General features: G+C 43.3%; 1 protein-coding gene and 1 pseudogene across 17 annotated transcripts in view; one reads left to right on the top strand and one right to left on the bottom strand.

Moving 5' to 3' along the window:
* Positions 1-16,384, top strand: part of POU2F1 (POU class 2 homeobox 1) — a 693,535-nt gene that overhangs the window by 174,434 nt on the left and 502,717 nt on the right. The gene's annotated exons all lie outside the window — the stretch shown is intronic.
* On the bottom strand, positions 3,299-3,772 carry LOC147698970 (large ribosomal subunit protein mL43 pseudogene; annotated as a pseudogene).

The following is a 16,384-nucleotide window of genomic DNA, read 5'->3' on the forward strand; positions in this document are numbered from 1 at the left end:
TGCTTCGGCGACCTGTGCCTAATTAAAGTGAAAGCGCACATTGTGCCCTCCGTATATAAGTAGCATCCGCAATTGTCCCGAGAGTGGGGTGTGGGTGGGTGTGTATGTGTGTGTGTGTGTGTGTGTGTGTGTGTTGGGGGCAGCCACTATTTAAGTGAAAGCGCACATTGCGCTCTCCGTATATAAGTAGCACCTGCCATTGTACCACAAGTGCTGTGTGGTTGCGCTGCAAATTCAAGCGCCGCCATTGTCCCACATTCATTGAAAAAAGAAATAGTACTCAGACTAAATGAGGCATCCTGCCTAACAACCGAAGTAAAAGGGCCCGTCATTGTGGGCGGTAACAAATGCAGGCAAGGAGGGACTAGCAAGTCTACTTATGAATCAGAAGCAAGCATTTATGAAAGTCAATGACACAATCTAATGACAAATATAGGTGGAGAATGGGAGGGCCTTCCAGTGCATACCCTAATACAGCATGCCTCTCAGCGTATGCACGCTTCCCGTAGGCTTGACCTAAAAAGGGTATAAATGCTCAGTCTAGGTAAAGAAGCTACTGAACAGTGGTTGCATGACATAACTATTATTGCCACAAAGACCATAAATTCCATGCGGACCATGAATCAACAGTTTAACTCAAGTTCTTGGACTGCCAATAGAAAGAACATGTTTTTCTCTTTAATGGACAAGATCTTTCTGAAGTACTTGACCTGGATCGTGTAAAGCGATTCTTCTCCGTTTCTTCCAGCTGGCAAAGATCTTCTGGTAATTCCAACCCATAAGTCCTAATACTCTAATACCCCGACTGTGACCTGCACCTAATCGGGAAACAACCCAATTCTAGTTGTTTCAAAAGAAATATCACCCCGATACCAGACCTCGCCAGAATCCAGGAATTCTCAGACATCTCCGAGATCATCTGTCCTTTGCAGAACCTTCTCCGAAGGCACACTCCACTCCTTGTGTGTGTGGGAGGGGGGGCACACTCCACTCCTTGTGTGTGTGGGAGGGGGGCAGCTTTCTCTACACTACCACCATTTGACCTAGGTAAAAAGCCATCTCTAGGTAGTGTATAATGGCTATGCCCTACATTTTCCATGACCACCACAAAGGCCTTCTGTGCCAAAGTCTGCACCCCCAAGACTTGTGCAGGAGGTACAGAAGCACCTCTTTGTAAGATCAATTGAACTGATCCAGATCCCCAAGAAAGCATGGAGGCATATTGTATGCGCTATTTCTTTACACCAGGGGTCTCCAACCTTTTCTGTAGTGAGAGCTACTTCTGATCAGTGAAAATCGTTGTGAGCTACTAAAGGCCAGGCAATTCGCGCATTTTTTGGAGACACCTCCCACGCCCTGCTTCATTTTCTCTAAGCCTAATTTCTTTGTTTCCCATACTGTGGTTTGAACAAAATACACATAGACAGGCCTATAGAGCTGTTCAAAGCTGTCTGCAGACTGAAAATCATAACATAATAAACTGTATATCTGCCTCACACCTCATTCACCACACTGCTACGTGCTGCGTCCCATACCATGATAACTGCACGTTGGAGTTCATCAGGCAAGACAAGGAAACACTTCCCACATAGAATCAAAAACCAAAGAAAACACTTCGAACTACCCACCCTACACAAGCCATAGCTTGCTAACCATGTAGGTAAGTGCTTCAGTGCCACACATTAGTAAGCGCAATAAAAATGCTGCAACAGAAGTCTTCCCATTTCTTCATTATCAAAAAATGTAAAACACAGAGAGAAAAGTTATGGTACAAATAAATACATATGATTTGCTTTCATGTCTCAACCGTTGCAGATTATTGGAACAAGTTGCCGATATTTGGAAAGGTGGCAACCTTAATTTCATTATAAAACACTTCACTCACTTCTAGAACACATGCTTTAACTCTGCAAAGTCCATTTTCAGAAAATGCATAGTTCTGCAATGTTCAGCAACAGACTGTCTGCTAAGCCTTGCACTCGCTGTACAGTCCTCTTCAACTTCCAGTGATAATATTATAGTAGCATGAAAAATAGGGCAATGTCCCTCAGAGCATACCTCAATAAACAGAAAGCTCCATAGCCAGATCAATAGCAGGTACTAGCCAGGAACGACCCTTTGTAATCCATTAAAAAAGCAATACAATACATCCATCTAGTCCAGCCTTATCACACTTCTGTTGAGTAGGACTCACCTACAAACAATACGAACACATGCAAAAACAGATAGTTTGATTCTTTTTATATAAAACATAACTTCTTGGAAAATAATTATGAAAAAGAAATAGCACACTGGTAGAACGCTTTATTCTCATGGTATTTCAAATGGGCTCTCATCTCCAGGCCATACCGTGGGAAAACTGATATTTCACAGACATTTCTGTAACTATGCATAAAGAGGGCTGCATTATAGCTCCTATTTGCTTTAATTGAAAATGTCATTATTGAAGCAGAAGGCCCCTCGTTTAAACTTGCATATTATTGAAATAATAGAAATAAAGCATACTTATACATTAACAAATGTAATATACAGATCTAATTTATTCAAACTCTTACATATCATCAAATACTGAAAACGCTGCAAACAAGTGACCATGAATTTGTTCCTTAAAAACAAAATGTCAAATCCGATCACACCTCGTGCATGCACACACACTCCAGATCACTACTGCACTCACCAGCCTGCTTTCCTCCTTTCTGCATAGGCCATGAGTATCTGAATCAGTGTAATGATAGAGTCCTTCATTTAACATTCTTCTAAGTAGCACCTCAAGAACTACATAGACAGAACATCAATGGGATCAAAGTGCATGGCTAAAATCAGGAAAGTACTAATGAGCCTTGTTAAAAAAAAACACACACACAAAAAGAAATTGCATCATCTCAGCCACTAAAATTGTAAACTGCCTCTATTAAACGCATAGTAGTAAAAGTACTTAACGAATCAATTTGCTTGTCGTAGCTGTGGTGCAGCAAAACACCGCTCCATGTCGCACAAGCAGAGCTGCCTTGGCACAAAGTGATGGGCCTGTTTTTGGAGGATCGGGTCAGTACATGTAAAGCGCTTTGATTTCAACATCGGCTGCCACTGCGCTTTAAAACTGAAAGAAAATATAATACAGCACAGTGGCAGCGGATGTTAAAGTCAAAGGGCCTTGCATGCACTGAGCTGCTTTCACTGACTTCAACACGAAGGCAAATTTAAAGCATGCTGAAATCCTTGAAAGCAGTTTAGTGCAGGCAAGGACTTTCGATTTTCTTTTTTTTTTTTTTTTTTTATCAAGTCCTTTTCCTTAACTTTATTTAGGCAGTTCGTTTTGTGTTTGGTTAACCGAGTCAAAAGCTTTGACATTCAGAAGGGTTGGCTTGTTGATGAAGGGGTGCCACTGCCCCTGGATGCTGGGGCTGTCCGTGTGGTACATTTTGCGTGTGCGGATAATGTCCAGTCCAGACTGATTAGCCATTTTCTGAACAAGTTGTAAAATTTCATCAGCAGATTTGCTAGTTACCAGCTCTTCCTTCACTTCTCCGTTCAAATATTCTGCTATGAGCCTAGGATGGCGCATTTCTGGGGAGTAACATACATCACAATGCCAGGAATCCGTTTGGCAAAATCTACAATGTTTTCTTATATAAACTCTCTGGCACCCCTTGCATTCTGTGCGTCCTTGCTGAAAACTAGGGTGAGCCTCTTGAGCTGGCATATGTACCGTCCTACTCCGTTCTGCAGCACGCTCTGCAGGAACCTGCTTGGGGTTCCACGGGAGGTCATGCTGCAGGCTGGGATCCGCACAGCACTGTCAGTGGGAGAGCAAACACACACGGCCGGACTTTCGATTTTCGCATCGGCTGTGACCGTGGCAGCAGCTCAGTGCCCGCAAAGACCTTGTGTTTTAATATAGGCTGCCACTGCGCTTAGTTACTGAAGTCCGATGTAAAGCGCGGTGGCAGCTGATGTTAAAATCAAAGGCCTTAGTTACAATACACTTAGCCGGTTTTAAGAACTATGCTGCTATTAATCCAGGGGCACACTTACCAGTCCTGCGCAGCTTCCCACAAGGATCCAATGGCAATTATGAAGCACGGTGCCTGCCTGGAAAGGCAGGTGGCGCGTGACTTCAGGAAGAACGTCACGTTCTTTAGTTCGACCCACCCCAGCTAAGATTGCTTCAGCAAATCAGAACAGCTGCTTTGCGTGAGGGCGGGCAAGGGCTGATAGCGGACAAAGACAACAAAGGGATACAAAATAAAAAGCTTAAATGACGTCTCTGTAATTAGGAAGCATCACGAGCTACTCCCAGAGGGTCGGCGAGCTACTGGTAGCTCGCGATTGACCGGTTGGAGACACCTGCTTTACACTGTATTTCTTTCGAAAAAGTAAGGCGGTTACTGCCCCACCCTAGACCTTAGTTTCTCACCCAGCAGATGTGAAAAATCAAAACTTGGTTCAGATTCTGACAGCTGTCGAATGCAACAGTATGTGGTCAGTGCAGGACTTTTCTCAGATTCATGCTGGGAAGGCAACATTAATACTAGAAAACATATTTTGGTCTTGGTGCTGCCATCTTCATGGTACTCCATTACCTCCACTTGTCGGATCGCACCATTTCCTAACCAGCTGTATCATTTGTAAGCCATCACAATCCACACCTGTGGTTTATTCGAGACCAGCTCACCATCTCTTGTGGTTCTCGACCAGCCAGGACAGATTAGAGAAAATGAAGGCAGCAGGCCTTTTCAGTCTGTGCACCCAGGATCTGGAACAACCTCCTAATATCTTTCAGGACTGCCCTTCACTGCTCTAATTTAGGAAAGAGTTGAATACCCACCTCTTTACAGAACAGTGCATAACAAAACATTAACAGGCGGATACCAGCTACCTTTTCTATCATCTGTTTACCGTATGCTTGTTGCTGTATGACTGACTGTATGCACAATGTACTGTGCTTTGCTGCATTTTGGCTAGGTTTGTGCTATAGAAATACCCTGTGGAACCATGTATTAAGCTGAAGCTCATACTCTTGGCTCTGAAAGCCAACCTACTAGTGGTGAGCCCTAGAGCTGTTATTTACAAGGTAAAATAATTTGTGTTCTGTGTCCAGAAACAAAAGTATGTGGGAGTGGTCTTTGCAAAAATGTTCCTTTAAGTCTCCCACATTATGGGGCTGAATCAGACTGCTAAAGCAGGCCACTCTTGGGAGAGCTCACACAGGGGTGAGCTCTCCCAAGAACTCAAAGTTTCCTTCTTCAGGCCCGAGCCGTCCACATGTATGTTCCTTGTTCAACTTGAGTGATCATTTGGGTACTTGGATGGGCACGGGGACCTTGGTCCCTATGGGGTAGTCTGACCCCAGACATACCACGAAGTTTACAATCATTATCTTTGTGGTTCCGTGCACAGATCTTTGGGTGAAGGATGAATTTATGGTTTTCAAAACCTACTTTGTTTTTGTATTGAAATGGGAATAACAGGGCCCGAGAGATGGGGATTATGCAGCCTCAGTCATTGGGCTGGGTGGCATAAAACCTGTTGCATTTTTATTGCACATTTGCTGTTCTCTAACTGACTTACAGCACATTTTATATTTCAGTTACCCAGCAGTCGTGCACCATTAACTTTGTGCGTGTCTCTCTTTTGTCACTTTGACATCACCAGCTGCATATTACCAATTGAAAGAGGTTGCAAGTGAAGGAGAGGGCAGAAAGATTTACTGAAGCAAATGAGTTGCAAGGAAGAGTCAGGCAGATAAATCATGTCACTTCTGCCACAGGTGGGAAGGAGACGTTTCAACAGGCTCTTTGAACACATGATATACAAAAAAGTATATGAGGCATTTACTGTCAAATTTTGTGTTTCAAGCTTTTTTCTTTTTTATAGCTACACATGCGTCAGGTAGAGGGCGCTCTGGTGTTTTCTGGTACAATAAAACGATTCTTATCTCCCATCAGTGCGATTAAATAATGCCTCTTTTCAGGTTTTATTAATCGATTACCCAGTGGTGTGTTTGCTAATCATGCGAGTTTGCAGAAGGAGGTATCATTGGGTGTACATGTTTATCAGTGTTATTCTTCAAGCCGTTCCTGGGTACATTTTAACAAATGCCAATAAAGTTGTTCTTAAATTTGTCTCTGTTATTCTTGGGTTGTTTCAAACGACTGCTATGACAATTTTCATCATGGAAAATTCCTTTAAAGTCAGTGCTGTCGTTTCTAGATTTGCAGTGGAGGAAGTTGTGAAGTGTAAGGCTTTCACCCTGATTTCATACACTAGAACATGTAAGGCTGCATTGACAAACACATTGCCACTTGCCACTCGTCACCCCAGAATGTACCATTGATGCAGTTGCCATCTCTGCAGGATCTTTTCTTCCAGGAACGAAGGATCACTTTGCTCTATCTGGTCCTTGGTTTAATATCTTTCTGTTCCATTGTGCTCTTTGTATGCATTGCTATTGCTTAGTTCTCTTTGTGTGCTTCTTAAACCTAATTCGGCTGCTTTCCAATTTTTGAGTTGGTGTGTATGCCCCATTCTTCGCGTTTAGTGAGTCCCCTGCCACACACAAACCGATTCAGAGTAATACCCGCCAGCCTCAAATTCGTCTGCCACTTTATTTATTCATACTCCAACTGCAATATGATTGCCATTTAGATGCTGCCATGGGTTGCAGTTTCAGCCTTTAAAGTTTCCTTAACTATTCCAAAATCTGGTACTCCTAATGGAGTGTACATTTTCACTCCTTTAATGGCACTAATTTCTCACAAGAAGCAGTAATGAACGGATGTGCGAGCTAAAATGCCCTTTGGCTAATTATTAGAGAGCATTTCTTGACCACCAGAAATTGGACTTTTCTGACATTTTCCGTGTCCTGTACTTTATTCAGCGTCAAGGCATGTGTGGTGTTAAACTCCTAAAATTTCTATGAAAGAGTTGTAGGATATGAGATAGCTGGGTGTTCTGCTGAATTATTGAAAAGAAAGAGGTGTATATCCACTCTTGCATCTCCATAATGATCTCAGCCAAAAATGTGTTCTCAAAGGTAAATCTGTCACTATGGAGTGCTCTCAGGGCAATCTTTTGGAGTAATTCATATCCTCTGTTGGCCATTCTCTGTGGAGAAGAGGGCTTTCTTGTGCCCGCTTGCATTAACTGTGATGGGTGGGGGAGGAGGGGAAGAAACAGCCAAAACTGCATGACTTGTTGCGATTGTCAGTGGAAGTTGGCCAGGGGAGAAGGTTACTGGCACCTCAGTGGAACCCATTTTCAGTTGTGCTACCCGAGTAGGAGTCTGTTTTTTCAGTTTATTCTTAAAGGTCCACCTGCAGCTGCACGTTTATTGTATTTTCTCTGCAGCCCATACCTTTCTGAAAGAGTTGTGGGATATGAGATAGCTGGGTGTTCTGCTGACTTATTGAAAAGAAAGAGGTGTATGTCCACTCTTGCATCTCCATAATGTTCTCAGCCAAAAATGTGTTCTCAAAGGTACATCTGTCTCAATGGAGTGCTCTCAGGGAAATCTTTTGTAGTAATTCATATCCTCTGTTGGCCATTCTCTGTGGAGAAGAGGGCTTTCTTGTGCCCGCTTGCATTAACTGTGAAGGGTAGGGGAGGAGGGAACAAATAGGCAAAACTGCACAAATTCTCGGAATTGTCAGTTGAAGTTGACCAGGAGAGAAGGTTACTGGCTCCTCGGTGGAACCTATTGTGGATTGAGACTATGACCTGAGCAAAGTCGTAATGAAAGTTTCTCATGAACTTCGTGTAAGGACTCTATATTCCCTCAACACTCCCTTTGCTAGCATCTGTACTTGCAGACATTGCAGGATACCTAATGGGAAGTACTTGAGCTGCTTCTCCATTCGTTGTCCTATTCCATTACATAACGGGCTTGTGGCTAATTCATATTCGAGGTACTTCGTTTCCGTTACTGCCACATTTTAAAAGCTTCTGTTTTCATTTGTTCCAATTTCAAATGAATGGGCCGCATGTAGGTAATCTCTATTTACCAATTCTTAAATACCGAATTTTACCGATTCGGTATTTAAGAATCGGTAAATAGTATGTAGGTAAAAATTCGGTAAATTTTACCGAATCTGTAATATTCGGTGTTTAAGAATCAGTATTTACCGATTCGGTAATTCCCATTAATTTCTATGGGCCTGGAGGCCCATAGGGATGAATGGGAAGCCATTCACCATTACGGATTCGGTAAATACCAAATCGGTAATAGAGGGAACATATTCAAGGGTGGCAGGGTGTCACATTGACAGCCTGGTGCACCCCTGAATCGTGCATGTGAAAGACCGAAATCTATGTCGGAGAGAAGGAGTTATCAAGTAAAGATACCAAGGGAAGTTCTGGGAGCAGAGCAAGGTATTTCACCAATTAACATGGAAAATGAGCATGCAGGGCACCCCCTATACTCTGTGATGGAGAAGACAATTCCATTTCTGCAAGAACTACCATCACAAGTTTGCAAAGAAGGACCAACACCCAGTCTGTAATCTACCTTCTGGTGGAGTATCGCAGTGAAGATGGTAATGCTTGCGTAGTTTTTTTGCTGAAGACCCAGAGGGTAGGACGACGGAGTAGCCCACCATACCATACAGGGCCAACATATAATGCCATCCCTGTGAGATTTGGGCCAGTATAGCGAAGAGGTGGAGAACGCTGCTGAAAGCCAGATGGGGATTTCAAGGCCGAGGTCCAAATCATAGATACAGACTGAAAAGAAGTCCAAGAAGACATTAAAAACTGTGATACAGGAATAGCATCCTTAAAGCGGGCCGAAACCTGAAAACAGAAGCTAAAATCCTCAGTGACCGCAAGCAAATCCAAAGATAGAGACACCCGTAGATCCTTCAAAAAGGACACTGCACCGGTCCATAACCCCGAGATATCCAAGATATCCAAGACGTCCAAGGTTGGTTGAGGACAGGACGCCTTGGCGTCAAAGCAGGAGAGGTTCAAATCAGAAAGACCCAGTTCTTCGAGGGTGATGTCGGGCAATGAGTCATGAGTGAAACAATCGTGCGAAGAGCTTGACAGCCAAGACTGTGGGGCGGAGGTCAAGAAAAAGAGGAAAAGGTTCAAGGCTGGAATGCCTAATATTTAACGGAGGAAAAAAGACTTCTGATGCCAGAGCCTCAGGAAGAGCAGGCGGAGGAATCCTTTGAAGGAAAGGAACAAGTACAGCATAACTCTGAGGCTTCAGAGTACCAGGAATTTGACTGGCAGGAGCTTGAGGCAGGCTCTCCAGAGGAAGAGGTAGATGCCTACCGCACATGACCGTAATCACCTGATGACATTATCATATATAACCAAGTTATCAAAAAGCAGTCAAAATATGGGGTGCGACTGGAAGAGGAATAGCCTCAATCCTGCTTCCTGTTCTACATTTTTACCCACTCAGTCAAGGAGCCAATTCTTGCTAATGCTCCCAGGTGTCTTGGACCATGGGAAATATGTTCACAGAATGAGCTACATGCAAGGCAGTGGCACCCAGGGCAGAGAAGAAATACAAATATTCCTTAAAAAAAAAACAAATTACATGAAAGACTCCATAATAACCTCTACTGCCAGGAAGCGAGCCAACATCCCAAGCACCTCAGGACCTCCTCCAGACAAGGAGAGCAAGAGGATGGACCCCTTAGGATGGAAAGTAGAAAGGAGTGCAGCAATCCAGTGGAGATTAGCTAACTCCAGCGCATTGCTAAATCGTCATGGCTATCAACACTAGGAGGAGCTAGGCGAACTAATAAAACACTTGCCAGAACAATATCAAAGAACGGCATCTCATTTAGTGCGTGATGGCAAAAAGATTGCTAACACATGCCTAAAATCAGCACTGGATGCAGCAGACACTTCAGGAAGACACATAATGATTGGGATCACAGAAAGAAGCCACAACTGGCTAACAATATCATGGTTCAAACCAGAGGTGCAAGCCAAAATGCTCATTGCATCCTTTAACAGAGAACAACTCTTTCGAAGCGCAGTTGATGACACCCTGAACCAACTAAAAAAAAGATATCAAATCTGCAAAATCAATTGAAGCCCTGTAGTTCAGAGGAAACATGCAAAGGGACACAGTCCCATCAAGAAGACCAACAGGAAGGGGATCTTTTCAGTCAGCAACATCCCACCAAACATACCAACTGTCCTTTCAGGGAGGTAATGAATCAGGACAGCAACAGCAAGGCCACAACTGGCAGTATCAGCAAGGCAAGCAATCATTTTGCGGACTTCCTCACAGAAGAGGACAAACACGGTCTGGGTTTGATTCCCCAAAGTACCAAGTGACACGTGACTTCACACAAATCACAAAGGGCACAAGGAAGATCCAAAACAAGGTAACCGCAACCGTGTGAACTAAATAATTCCTACGCTTAACACCAGTAGGGGGCAGATTACAGTTTTTTCTGAAAGAATGGGAAGAAATCATCACAGACAAGTGGGTGCTAAAACTAATGTAAGTCTGATATTGCATAGAATGAATAAGTTACTCCGAGCAGGATCCCAAAGAAAAGCGTACACTTATAGCAAGAGGCAACACTCCTACTCAAGGAGGTGGAAGAGTTGAAGTCAAAATGAGCATAAAGCTAGTTCCACACTGAGAAAAGAAAGTGGGTGTCTACTCATCATACCTCTTAATTCCAAAGGTAGATGGGTCACTCAGACCAATCATGGGCCTCCGATTTCTAAACCAGTTCATATAGAGACTAAAGTTCAAAATGACTACACTGCAAGAGGTTATACCACAAATCCAAGTAAGGGATTTTATGGCCACCAAATATCTAAAAGATGCCTACCTTCACTTACCAAAGCATGCAAGCTGCAAAAGATTCCTCCGACTCTTCGTGAACAAGGAACACTACCAGTTCAAAGTCTTGGCCTTTGGCATAAAATCCGTACCAAGAGTATTCACAAAATGTCTAGCAACAGTGCAGCACTCTAACGGAGACCTGGATTACGGATCTACCTCTAGCTGTAAAACTGGCTGGGAAGAGCAAATAAATACCAAAAATGCAACCAGCACATGCAACAACAATTTCAACTAGGATTCTCCGTTCACATGGAAAACTCCTCACCAGAACAAGAAAAGTTCTTCCTGGGAGCAAAACTAGTTACTATAAAGAAGTAAGCCTTCCCAAGAGACAGCACTATTCCAGAAGGGGCAAGCTCTGACAGTGAGGACAGCAATGAAACTGATGGGAATGATGGCATCCTGCATCCCCATTAATACGGCATGCAAGGCTGCATATGAGACCACTTCAGGGATGGTTGCAGAATCAGTGGTCACAGTCAACAGGGAGTTTGGAAGATCTAGTGGTCTTCACACAGAAAATAGAGAAGGAAATAGTGTGGGGAAACAAAACACATATATTTCAAAGAAGGAAATGTATATAGCCAACTCAGTGACCATATTCGACTACACAGAAAGGTTTGGTGGCGCACACAAGCAGCCTCAAGGTCAGGGGGTCTGGAAAGAACAAGATGCCGTACAACACATCAACTTCCTGGAACTAAAGCCTAGCCTTAAAGGCCTTTTAAAGAGAGCTCTGAGGCAAATTCATATTGATCCAGACAGACAACACAACCACCATGTTTTATATCAACAAACAAGGAGAGACACAGTCAATACCACTGTCAAAACTAGCACAAGAAATATGAATCTGGGTCATCCAAAGAAAGATACACTTGGTAGCGGTCCACCTACCAGTGAAAGATAATACAGAGACAGACTGAGCATACAAGCCTCCTGGTCTCACGAGTGGGAACGGAACCAATCGGTACTTGCAAAGGTCATCCACAAATGGGGGACCCAGAGAAAGAGATCTTTTTGCGGCTTCCCAGAACGCAAAATGCCAACACTTTGCCTCCAGACAACAGTGCCACCATTCACTAGGGAATGCACTGTTGATAAACTGGTCAGGGAGATTTGCATTCACTTATCCCCCTGATACCACCACTCCACAAGGTGATCTGCAAATGCATGAACAGCAGCTTGACACTTATACTAATTGCACCACAATGGGCAAGCCAGACGAGGTTTTACAGCAAATCAGCTAGAATGTATACTAACATATTCACTACTGAAGGTACACTTGGCAGCAATAGTGGCATACACTAAAGGCCATATGGGAAGAAGTTTTCTTCACTTCACTAGTCATCAAGATGTTGTTGGAGGGAGCAAAGATAATCACACCACTAAGGAAGGTTCCTGCTCCAGCATGAAATCTAAATATAGTGCTCACACATTTAATGAAAGCACCATTTTAGCCATTACATAAGAGCTCCCTAGAAATGCTCATTCTAAAGATGGCGTTTCTAGTGTCCATTACTACTTTACGCAGTCAGTGAGTTGCAAGCACTTGTGTTACAGGAACCGTACTTTTAGGTACATAAGGATAGTCATGAGAACAGACCCACAGTTCTTGCTAAAAGTAATCTCACAGTTTCTCATCAGTCAAACTATTCAAATACCAAGCTTCTTTTAAAATCCAGGGACACATTCAGAAAGAACATTACACACCCTAGACGCAAGGAGAGCAGTAATGTACTATGTTGGGAGGACAAAGCATCATAGGAAGACAAAGCAGCTCCTCGGGCCATTTGCGAACATTTTCCTGGAAGACCGTTCATAAAGAACTCTGCTGCAAGATGGATTGCACAAACAATACAATTATGCCACAAACGGCAGATGTGCCACTACAAAACAGTCATGGGGCGCACTCTGCAAGGAAGAAAGGAGCCACTGTAGCTTTCCTAGCTAATACCCCTGTGCAAGACATCTGTGTGGTAGCGTCCTGGTAATCAGTGCATACATTTACATAACAGTAGTGTGTGGACAGTCCGATGAACAAATGAGCACCGATAAGACAAAGCGTCTCACAACATTTATTTGCTAATCAAAGCTCATCTTCAACCCAGCCACCACTGTAGTAAACATTGCTACAAAGTCAATGCACAGCATGTGAATCTAGAAAAAATTTGCGCTGCAAAACGTATTGTTTCTTACCTGCTGGTGTAGTTTTGTAGGTTGAAGAATTTCTGGATTCACAATCAAACCCACCCTCCTCTGCCAGGAAGGAGAGAGAGATAGATAGAGAGAGAGAGAGAGAGAGAGAGAAATAGAGAGGGATGTATGTGTATGTATAGGCATTTATATAGCGCACTACTTACCCGTAGGGTCCCAAGGCGCTTCGACCGCTGCGAAACCCTTCCTGGCTTCCCTGAGAGATGGTCCCTTAATGGGTATCTCCAGGGTGAGACCAGGCATCCCCGGCGGTCTGGTGGGGCCGTTAGTGAAGATGAGGCAAGCTAATGCCCAGAGTTGCCGAGTGTGATCGCTGATCAGAGTGGGCACCGAGGCGAGAGAATTATCGAGTCCGCTGACCCTGGTCCAGAAACCTGCCGTGCCGGGAATCGAACCCTGGTCCCGGGCCGTCCTCTGCTCTCGGGTCTGCCGCCTCTAACCAGTGAGCCACACTACTATATATCTGAAGATGGCGAACAAATGTGGGAGCTTCCACGGTAAGCACAACAGTGTCACAAGCTGCACCAAATGAAATGGAGGTACGATGACGCCCACCATCAACAAACACAAAAATAGTAGAATGACCACGATTTACAGACAATTCAGGACCCACCTGCTAGATGGCGGAATAATGCACAGCATGTGAATCCGGAAATTCTTCAAGCTGCAAAACGACAGACAGGCAAACTATACTTTATTGACCATCATCAGGGCCACCAGAATTCTGCAATTCTGTGGTCACAGCGTTTTCTGCATTATTATAGATTTGTTGCATTTGCCACATAATTCGTCATCTGCCGAATAATCTGCAGATTTTATTTTTTTTAAACATTTCTGGCTTAAACTGGTCAAAAGTTACAAAAAACATGGTAACGTTTTCCTCCGCTGTGGAAGGCCTTTCGCAAAAGTGCATTTGTCATCGTACATGAGCTTATTGATAAATTTGGTTCTCAAATGGATACAAATCTGGGGAAATCTTTGCCCAGACTGTTGTTGCCATGAGTAAAAAATGTCAAAATAATGATTAAAAAGCGGTTTCAAAATGTGCCACATAATGCCCCATTATTTATCTTTTCTTGGCGCATATTTTGTTCCTCCCCTGCCACATAATTCGAGTGGCCCTATGACAGGTTCTTCTGTCCTTGGTTTTCTTTTTCCACTAACCCAGGAGCACATGACTTTGTGACAAGCCCAGTTTTGTGTGTCAGGGTGCATATGCCCTTTATACTTTTTTTTATTTTTTACACTGCATTGCAAGCTTTTGAGCCACCTGCCTTCCAATCTATTACCTATATAAGCTACCTGGAGTCCGTACACAGTCCTGGCATAAGGAGTGCTGTTCTAACACATTGTGTGCAATTTGTTACACCCTTGGAGCCTTGTACGAGCTGCCCTGATAACTTGCTGCTGTTCTCTGCTTTTATGTTTTGTTCAAACATTATCCCTTTTGAATCAAATACCGTGTTTAAGGGAATGTTTGATCTTTTGACTGTTTGCTTCAACACAGAACTGTTGTGGTGAAACAAGCATATTATCAGCACCGTTAAGGACTGTTGATTGCTAGGACCACGGCCATCAAATAAATAGCAAAACCATTCACTTGGTTCTTGACAGTGTTTTACTTCACTGAAGTTCTCTATTTAGCAGTACTAGGAGGTCCCAACAGTATCATTACGATTCATGCCCTTACCATACATACATCTAGGGTAGTTTTCAGGCTTCCGTCTCTCATTTCTGAGCTATGTGTAAGGAGACCAAACAGTAGGTATTTTACCAGTGGCGTAACACAGGACCCCGCAGTGTGAGGGGAAACCCCAAGCTCCGGGGTGTGCCCTCAGCACAATACTCTGGCCGGGAGAGCTTCTGATTGAGTCCAAAGGGGGCCTTTCCACTCTTGCAGGGGGGCCCAATCAAGTTTCGTTATGACAGTGTATTTCACCAAAACTTAGTTCTCTGATTTATGCATGCCACTGAAATATTGGAGTAACAAATCCGTGCCCGCCAACTACTGGCCCGAATTCACCTTCTTATAGGTTACATTTAGAGATAATTTCTTGATCCAGGACTTTTGTAAACAGTCATATCACTGGAAAATTGAAGGCCAGAGAGGATGCCGTCAAAATACATAGTTAAAATCCGTCTTCCATATTGATGGATCATCAACATTCAGGACAATGCAGCTGTCTTCAGTTATTTATTTTTATAGACAAGCCCTCTCGAGACCTAAATGTATAAAGGAAGGAGGTTAAAAAAAAAAGAGGCTTTTGGCAAAACAGGAACAGCTGCTCTAATCAAAATCTTCGGCCAGGAGAAAAGTTAGTCACGGTCTGAGGACTATCTCAAAGTGCAGTTGATCTGAGCACCATTATATACATTTCTTGGAGTATCATAAAAAAAATCCAGGGTTCCTTTTTAGGAAAAGGAATGTGTGCCTAGTCATGGACTCATAAATTACTCCCACCTGATAACAAATACAGTTGGGTCTCGACCTTGCGTTGACACAATGAGGGCCAGTGGTTAACGTGTTTGGCATGGGGAGCACGTGATCACTGCGTGTGCGGTCTTCTGATTGTTTGAGTGTTCCTAACTTCATCTGGCATCTAACTTTATGGTGGTTTAAGGTGGTTTGGGCCAATCTCCCTGGCTCATTGTGGTGTCACTGTCTATCTATGGGACTGATATGGGTTTTCCCTGTTCTCGTGTTTGTTCTGTTGGCCACACCACCTGTGATCTGTCAATCAGTTGTCTCAGGCAAAGGTCGCAAGAACTGCCTGACCACATATTTCTGACTCTGGTTTGGCGACGTCATATCAGGTGATTTGGACAACAGTGATGCGATATTGTTTTTATATACACATACATTATTGCGTACATCAACATCGACTTTTTCAATATTAATATTGTGTTAAAAGGTAGTATCTTTAACTCTCCGGCAAATCATCCCTTCCTTCAGAGGTGATATTGGGAGATGAGAACTTAGTACCAAAATGGGTCACAAGATCTTACCTACTTTTCTAAACATTGTGAATCCCTCGAGACTGAATCCCCTTCCTGAAACGTATCATGAATGTGATGCTTGGTTAGGTTCTGTGATTAGTAATTGCAAGCTTTTTCGTGAGACGGACTCAATCATGTCTTTCTCTTTTTACCCTCAAAAAGAGGTTTTCACAAGGACAGAGAATGTAATTATGCCCACTATAGTTTTAAAACAAAAACCTGGTGCATATACTTTTCTGTAAGAGACTTCTTAATGCAGATTCCTTACTATAGAATATTCCTTGGTCTTGAGATTGGATCAGGAAAATCTTGAGCAGTACCTCTGTGCACCAGTATTTGGTGTAGGTGGCA

This window comes from Lissotriton vulgaris, chromosome 8 (genome assembly GCF_964263255.1).
Source record: "Lissotriton vulgaris chromosome 8, aLisVul1.2, whole genome shotgun sequence".
In the NCBI taxonomy this organism is placed as follows: Eukaryota; Metazoa; Chordata; class Amphibia; order Caudata; family Salamandridae; genus Lissotriton; species Lissotriton vulgaris.